General features: G+C 46.7%; 1 long non-coding RNA gene across 1 annotated transcript; it reads right to left on the reverse strand.

The window, feature by feature from the left end:
- Nucleotides 1-350: 350 nt before the first annotated feature.
- Nucleotides 351-3,689, reverse strand: LOC144102689 (uncharacterized). The gene is made up of 2 exons (XR_013308227.1): nt 3,476-3,689; nt 351-418 (listed from the first exon to the last, which is right to left on the reverse strand). It is a non-coding gene; the product is annotated as an uncharacterized LOC144102689 (long non-coding RNA).
- Nucleotides 3,690-7,799: the final 4,110 nt, after the last annotated feature.

Genomic DNA, 7,799 nt, shown 5'->3' on the forward strand with positions numbered 1-7,799 from the left:
GTTGTTTACTTCGAAAATGTACCAGAAAGGTGAAATTTTACTGCAGCTCTATACTGCTGTGATGCTTTAAATGTTTCCCCGCGCTGGTTGCTCAGTGCCAAGGGCGCTCACCGACCCCGGTGACAAAATGGCACCCATGTGCTGCTCTGTGATATTGCAAATGGTCTAGGTTAATTCGGAACCCTCCACTGCAGCAGCCCTCATAGCTGAAGTCAGTTTGGGACATTAACCCTAGATATCAAACCATGTTTCACGTATTGCCTTAATTTGCCCTATTTCTGAACAAATTCTATTTTATTTTCAGCATCGCTTCCGGGATGTAGCTAAAGCACCAAAGAAGCACCTTTTTGCTGGTGATGGATACCATCTGTCGGCTGGTGAAGGAGTGGAGGAGCCGGCCGAGATCCTTGTCAGGAGCCTGGAAAAGTTGTATGGACCAGGTATCCTTGCTCTTTCTCAAGGGTGCCAACCAGGCACATCATTTACGCATGCCATCACTGCGGTACAAAGGGCCATGTGAATGGGGACTGCTACGAGTACCGCAGGCCGTAGGACCTGCACTACTACCTGCAGTGCTCGTATCAGTGGGTACTGTAGTGAGAGTGAGACCTGTTTCTGCTATGCTTCTGAGCTACATCTGCTCCTTGGAATCTGTTGACATCATCTGGGATTTTTTTACATGCACGGACAACACACAGCATGCTGGCGTTTTTGCATTTAATCTTCGCAGAACTTGCCACCGCTGCGGTTGAAATTAATCTGGAGCTCTCCACTCTTGTGTCGCTTATAGTCCGTATGAAGATTTCCGACATTCAACCCCGCATGACAAGGATTTCAAGTCCACTAACGTTGTGCTGGCTTTCTTGACAGCCTGTATTGGCAAGCTGGAAATCTTGGATGGGAAAACAATCGGGAAAGTGTGGAATTCTACTTCCCAGCAAGCTATGTCCTTGCGAATGGCAAGCTGTTTTATATTCTTGTGGTGCAGCTACGTCTTCACTGCTTCGGAATAACGGCACCTCACAACCATGTAGTGCTGCATGTTGCCACTAGTCGAATACTTTTCATGGAGCCAAAGCACTTGCAGAACTTTGCAGTGCCCCTTCACCAATGTCGTCACCTGCGGTACCTGGTTCCATATTTTCCACAAATACAAGCGACCATGTATCATACAGCTTGCCACTGTTCACAAACTGTCACAAGCAAACTGTTCAGCTCTGAATCGAAGACATTTAATGAATGCTGCAGTTTGCGGTTCGCATTGCCGACAGTAAACTTCGAAGAACAGCCAACAACCAGTATCAGACGAGGTAGCAGGCAGCTGGCTTGGGACCCATGGAGCTGTGCAATCATGAATGCATTCATCAACGACCAACACAATGGCAATACCAGCTTATTACAAGGTACAACCCAATTGTCTGCTGGTCTACAATTAGGCTTACACCAAGCTGCAAATTACTGACAGATGTCCAACAAACCTGTTGGACACTACGAGCATAGCCACACAGTGGTGATCATGTCTTCACCTTTCTTGCAGTCTGCACAGACTGTGACCTGGCTCCACATTATGTACAGACTCGGCCAACCCAGGCCTTGTGCTCGAGTGAACCGTTACAGTTACAGCCTTGTGAGTGCCCTTTCCAGCTCCCTTGTTCAGGCTGATCAAGCGTGAAGCTGTTTGTTCAACTGAGCGAAATAACAAACTGCTGCCTCTGCTGCAGCTCTCTAGCCCGCCACATCATTATTGCAAATGGGGTCTGCCTCCTGCTACAAAACAAGCCTGGTACTGCGCCCTTTTGCAATGCTGTGGTGCACACGTCTTTCATCCAGGCCTGTCATTGACACTGTTTGAATGAAGTGCCATGGAGAGTGTTGCCTAGTATCTAGATGCCTAATTAAAAAGCATCAATGCCTCTGCCAGTCAGGTGCAACAGCACCACTTCCTCTTTGGCTCCCGGCACTGCATAGCAGCCTTTCAGAAGATCTTCAGGGCTTGCAGCTGTGTTGTGCAATTTTCTCTTTCAACGTTTCAAGCTACAGAACACTCAGTACTGGACCTGCCTCCAAGAACACGTCTATTCTTATCTTGGTACCCCGGTTGTCTTGAGATTCATAGGAATCTATGTCTGCAAAACCAGCACCACCTTTCATTTGGTGAGCCCAGCATACAAGAATTTCTCAAGGTTAAAATTAATCAAGTTCACAAGCATTGTCCCCGTTTCCATTCCGCTGTGGTGCCTTGCATGTCACTGCCTGGGTAGAGAAGGAGGCTGGTATTGCACTTCTGTTTTTCAGAAAGGGAAGGAGGGGTCACTTCAATCATTGTAACATGTTGCGATGTGATGTGTACTGAGTGTACTTAGTGAATGACTGCACGTTTCCAACTGTTGTGTGTGTATTGCAACTGTAGAAACTGTTTAAAAAGCACAAGTGCAGTGGTGTGCAGGTGTTAACTTTTATACAAAAATTTTAGCTCTGCACATTTCTTGACCCAGTTCCTCCTCTCATGTCTTTTTTGTGGTGCCGAGGTAGAACGTTTAAATAGCAGGGTACAAGTAATGCTTATGGAATGTCAACATGGGTAGCATTGGTTGAACGGTCCTACCTGTTCTGTGTACGTGGCAATGTCTGTTCATCGAGAAATATGACACTAAGTGTTTACAACAGCCGCCGCGGTGGCTGAGTGGTTATGGCACTCGGCTGCCGGCCCGAAAGACGCGGGTTCGATCCCGGCCGCGGCGGTCGAATTTCGATGGAGGCGAAATTCTAGAGGCCCGTGTACTGTGCGATGTCAGTGCACGTTAAAGAACCCCAGGTGGTCGAAATTTCCGGAACCCTTCACTACGGCGTTTCGCATAGCCTGAGTTGCTTTGGGACGTTAAACCCCTATAAACCAAACCAAACGAAGTGTTTACATGTTGAGTGTGTTTCTGCCAGCACAGTTTCTGCGCTTCTCTGGCTTCTTGGAGAGTGGTATCGCAAATTTGTGCAGACGAAGGATTTTCTCACATTCAACCATACTTTATCTATTGGTCAGCCCTGCAAAATTCCCACTGGTTCTTTTCATGCGTTTTTGAGTGCAATCTGCATTGGAGTGTTATGTAGCCATTTGCTGTTCATTAGAGTTTACACTGACCACGTAGCTCAAAGAGGTGTTCCTAAAAGCCTTGCACCCTGTCGCACAAAAGTGTACTTATGGTGTGGAATGGTAAGCGCTCTGTATGTGTGCAAGCCTATAAAGCAGAGAGAAGGCTTCGAAGAGGAAACTCAAGACGCACTTTACACATGACTGAACAACAAACAAAACAGCGCACTACACATACACCAATATAAGGCTACAGAAAACACCGCAGTCCTATCACACTATTGGTCCTCACACGTAAACCACAAAGTCGCACTTATAGTCTTGCTACCAAAGGCGGGTGACTCGTGCGCTATCTCGGACGCGGAGTAGGGAAAAAAACCCAGGCGGTACCTTGTTTCAAGAGACGCCGCTCTTCCACGAGAGGAGTGTTGAGGAGGATCAGGTGAAAAGAGACGGTACTGCCGCGTCGCCTTGGCTGGATGTCGGTGTTGGGGCATCCTCGTACTGGTGACGAGGTCTGGGAGCTAGCAACTACCGCTGGCAGAGTCGTCGATCCGGAGGCGTTGACACAGGGCCCACGTTCCAAAGACAGGGTCAGCGTCATGATCCACAGGACCGGGGTATCAACCGGTGGGGACCACGCCTGGTCAGTAGGCCTCGCGATTAAACACCTCCTGCAGCAGCTGACGGCCGTGCACCAACGTCCGCACCTAGAATATTCCTCCTCCTGTCCACGTAGGAAGGAAGGAAGGAAGGCCTCAGACGTTGCTGGCACATACCCACTACGGGGGAGTGGCCAAGACACAGGCGGTTAATTACTGGATACAGAAAATTTTTGACGGGAAAAGCAGTGGAAATAGTATGTAGTCTGATAGATTGGAAGAGGGAAGGAAAGGGGTCCAGTTAACTTGGAGATCGAAGACGGGACAATTGCTTAATGTGCATAATAGTACACAATGCCTGTAATGTTGCAATGTCTTACTGACAGAGATCAGGAAAAAAAAATTAGAATGGGAGTCGCTGCGTTTCTTGAAGAACATTTTGCACAGCAGAGCGCACACTCCTGTCGCTTCGTCCAAGCAAAGAAGCGCCAATGGAAAGAACAACCGCGGAAGACACAGGCAAGCCCAGTTGATGAAATGGAATTTGCAAAAGACGCTTCCTCAAATGAGAAAAGCGGCGGCAGAACAGCAGGAAGTGATCTATTGTCTCAGGTTCGGCACAAAAAGGGCACAGTGGGGAAGCTGCCAGGCCAGATCTGTGAAGGTAGAAATTTAGAAGGGGAACCCGGCAACGCAAGCGCGTGAAAGAGACCTCTAGTCTGCGTGAGCGCCAGTCTTTGCTACTCCAAGGATGCAGAAGATGCTGATATTCGGGAGACGATGTAAGAGCCGAGGCAGCAAATTCCTGAAATATTGTGTAGCTGCGAAACCTCACCGCAGCTGTATATGCACACGATGGTAGGACAGCAACAATTGGGCCGCTGAGAGAGGCTCTTGCTAAGGAATCTGCAACCTCATTTAAGTGAAAGCCCATGTGACCTGGTACCCAAAGCAACCTTACCGAATTTAGATGCAGCGGAATCAGGAACTTAAAGAGGCGTAATGGCCGAGAGTCAGTGGGCGAGGATAAGGAAGAGCAAATGGACAGAGAGTCTGTCATAACCACGACCTGGGAAACGGTAGATTCTAATTTTCGTAAGGCTAAGATTACTGCTAATAATTCAGCCAGAAAAATTGGAGTGAAGTCAGGAAGACGGAGAGAAAAAGACCAATCCAGTGAAGGTGAAAAAATTCCCACACCTGCCGTTTCGCGATCCTGCGAGGCATCGGTAGCAATAAGAACATGAGAGGGAAAGGACCTTAGGTGGTCCTGCAATAGACCCTGAAGAAGCGGGAAGGGCTGCAGCTTTGCATTCGATGGGAAAATGTCATCGAATTCAATCTGGACAGATGAGAAGTTGTTATATATTTGGCGGACATCAGTGAAATGAATATTTATGCGATCAAGGAGGGACTGCACGTAACATATCTGCGGGGTATGAAATCGAGACCAGGCAGCACTAAAAAAGGCGGAAGGTTGACTAAGAAATATTATACTGGAAGCGTGAAGAGGGGAGTCGCACAATTTTAAAAATGTTTGAACTGTTAAAAGGCGAAACCTAGCTGATAACGAAGGCATTCGCGCCTCAAGGTGCAGAACAGCATTGGCGACATATTTTGGAAGCCCCAGACAAAGGCGCAACGCCTCACGCTCCAAAAGCACAAGAGGGCGAAGTTTATAGGCAGGAGCTCCTGAGAATAAAACACACCCGAACTCCAAAATTGGGCGGACGTACATTTTATAAATCATCAGAAGCGTATGCCTTCTCATGCCTGACCTAGCACTACAAAGCCTGCGCAGGATGCCAATGGCCCGAACTCCTTTTGCAGAAACTTGCTCAATGTGTGGCCGCCAGGAGAGAGTAGAGTCGTATATTACACCGAGATACTTCACCGTCTGAACTTGGGGTATTATGTTATTTCTATAGACCAGGCAGATGTTTACAGGAACAGAAACTGGAAATACTAACAATGCGCATTTCTTCACATTAAGGGACAGATGAATTCTTCCTAGCTAGTTGTCAAGAACATTGAGGTAATTTTGCAGGGTACGATAAAGAGTGTGAATGTCAACTGCTGATGCAAAAAATGCAATATCGTCGGCGTACACATAAGTTTTCACATTTTGAATGCATGGAATTGAGCTTAGAAAAATGTTAAAAAGAACAGGGGAGAGAACTGATCCTTGCGGAACACCTCTTGTCTGTGGAAATCTCCTTGAGGAAATACCATTTTGGCAGCAGTAAAATTCTCTATTTTCTAAAAAAACAGAAATCCAGGCTACAAAATAGCTTGGGAAGTTGAGTTCCTGTAATCTTAGTATTAGAGTCGAGTGCTCCACGCTGTCGTATGCTTTACTGATATCCAAGGTGACAAGCGCAGCAAACTGTTTTCTATTGCGAGCTAATTTAATACGACTCTCAAGATCAGTATGAGCACACCAAATTGAACAACCCGGCCTGAAACCAATTTGACATGGATTCAATACAGCATTTTCTGAAATGAATGACATGACACGGCCGAGAAGGACCCTTTCCACCAATTTCACTAGGTTCGATGTTAACGAAATAGGGCGTATATTGTCTAAAGTTAAGCCCTCCCCTTGCTTTTTAAGCAATGGAACTATTTCAGCAAGACGCCACTCATGCGGTATCCAAGGACCTTTAATAGAATGGTTAATTAGAGCCAACAGGTCTGCAGGAGATTCATTGAACAAAATTTTGATCATAGATGAAGTGACCTTATCGGGGCCAGGAGCCGCTGGGGATAAGCGCAGAACAATTTGCGACAGCTCAGGCATAGAGACCTCAGTGAAATCACTTGAGGTGCATGTGAATATAGTAGGAGAAGGTAAAGCAGATGTAAAGCGAAGCTCTAGGCCACACGCAATATCTTCTAAGGCCTTTGCGATGTCAGCAGGGGACTGAACGAGGGATTCAATGTTGGCAGTCGGAGGAATCACCTTGTTGCGCCTCATGAAACTAAACAAGGCTCGTTTACTTCCCGATTGGGAAAGGAAAGCATAATGATTTGTATTATACTCCTCCTTTGCACGGGCGACAGTGCGCTCAAATGTTGCTGCAACATACTTATAATCCAGCCAATTTTTTGGGCATTGATTGATGAGAAGTTTCTTCCAAGCTGCTTTCCGTCGTCTATATGCACGCGTGCACTCAGAATTCCACCAATTGTTCGCGATTGCACCCTTTGTTCTCTTAACCAAAAATTCAGACTTTTGCCTTGCATGGTCCAGTACTGAACATAGATGTGCAGCCTTGCTTTCGGCACTTATCTGAGCGCGAGTGTCTGAAGTGATTTGGAGGGCTGATTTTAGAGTGTCTTTAAAGCAATTGTAATTTATTAACGTGCGCTGATGTCGCTCAGGAAGAGTTAATTTACACGCAAACTTGAAACTAATCGGTACATGATCACTGTTTGTTGCACAGTCAACAGGCGCCCAAGACATAACGGAGACTCCTGGGGAGGAAAAAGTTAAATCCAGGGCAGAGCGGCATTGACTGCGAACAAACGTAGGCAATCCGGAATTGTTGCAGATCAAGTTGTTGCCAGAAGCCCAATCAAATAGCCTAGAACCAAAGCTGTCTGTTTTAAACCCCCAAGTCACATGGTGCGAATTGAAGTCGCCAAGTAATAGAACCTGAGATCGGCTACTAGACATGAGTGAGTCAAGGGGCCGAGTGTCACGCACACCAGACGGGAAATATGCATTAGCTACCGTAAACGGCTGTTGACCTGGGACACTGAGGTCAACCGCAAGGATTTCACATTCATTGTCCGCATATTGAAAAGAAATGCATGCCCTGTGGCAAAACTTTTCAGATATGAGCAATAACAACCCTCCCCCTCGTGATGACCGGCCAAGCCGGAACGGATGGTAATCCTTGAGATGATAATTGAAATTTGGAGTTAGCCATGTTTCCTGTAAAGCAACTAAATCTGGTAGAAGCTGATTGCATAGGCAGTTTAAATCTATTGAAGCTGAGAATATTGATCGACAATTCCACTGGAGTACACTTAAGAACCCTATCTTGGCGGAAGTGCCGCAGCCGCGACTGCCTTTTCTAGAATACTGGTCTTAGCGTTTTGACTTG

The sequence above is a fragment of the Amblyomma americanum genome, chromosome 1, assembly GCF_052857255.1.
Source record: "Amblyomma americanum isolate KBUSLIRL-KWMA chromosome 1, ASM5285725v1, whole genome shotgun sequence".
In the NCBI taxonomy this organism is placed as follows: Eukaryota; Metazoa; Arthropoda; class Arachnida; order Ixodida; family Ixodidae; genus Amblyomma; species Amblyomma americanum.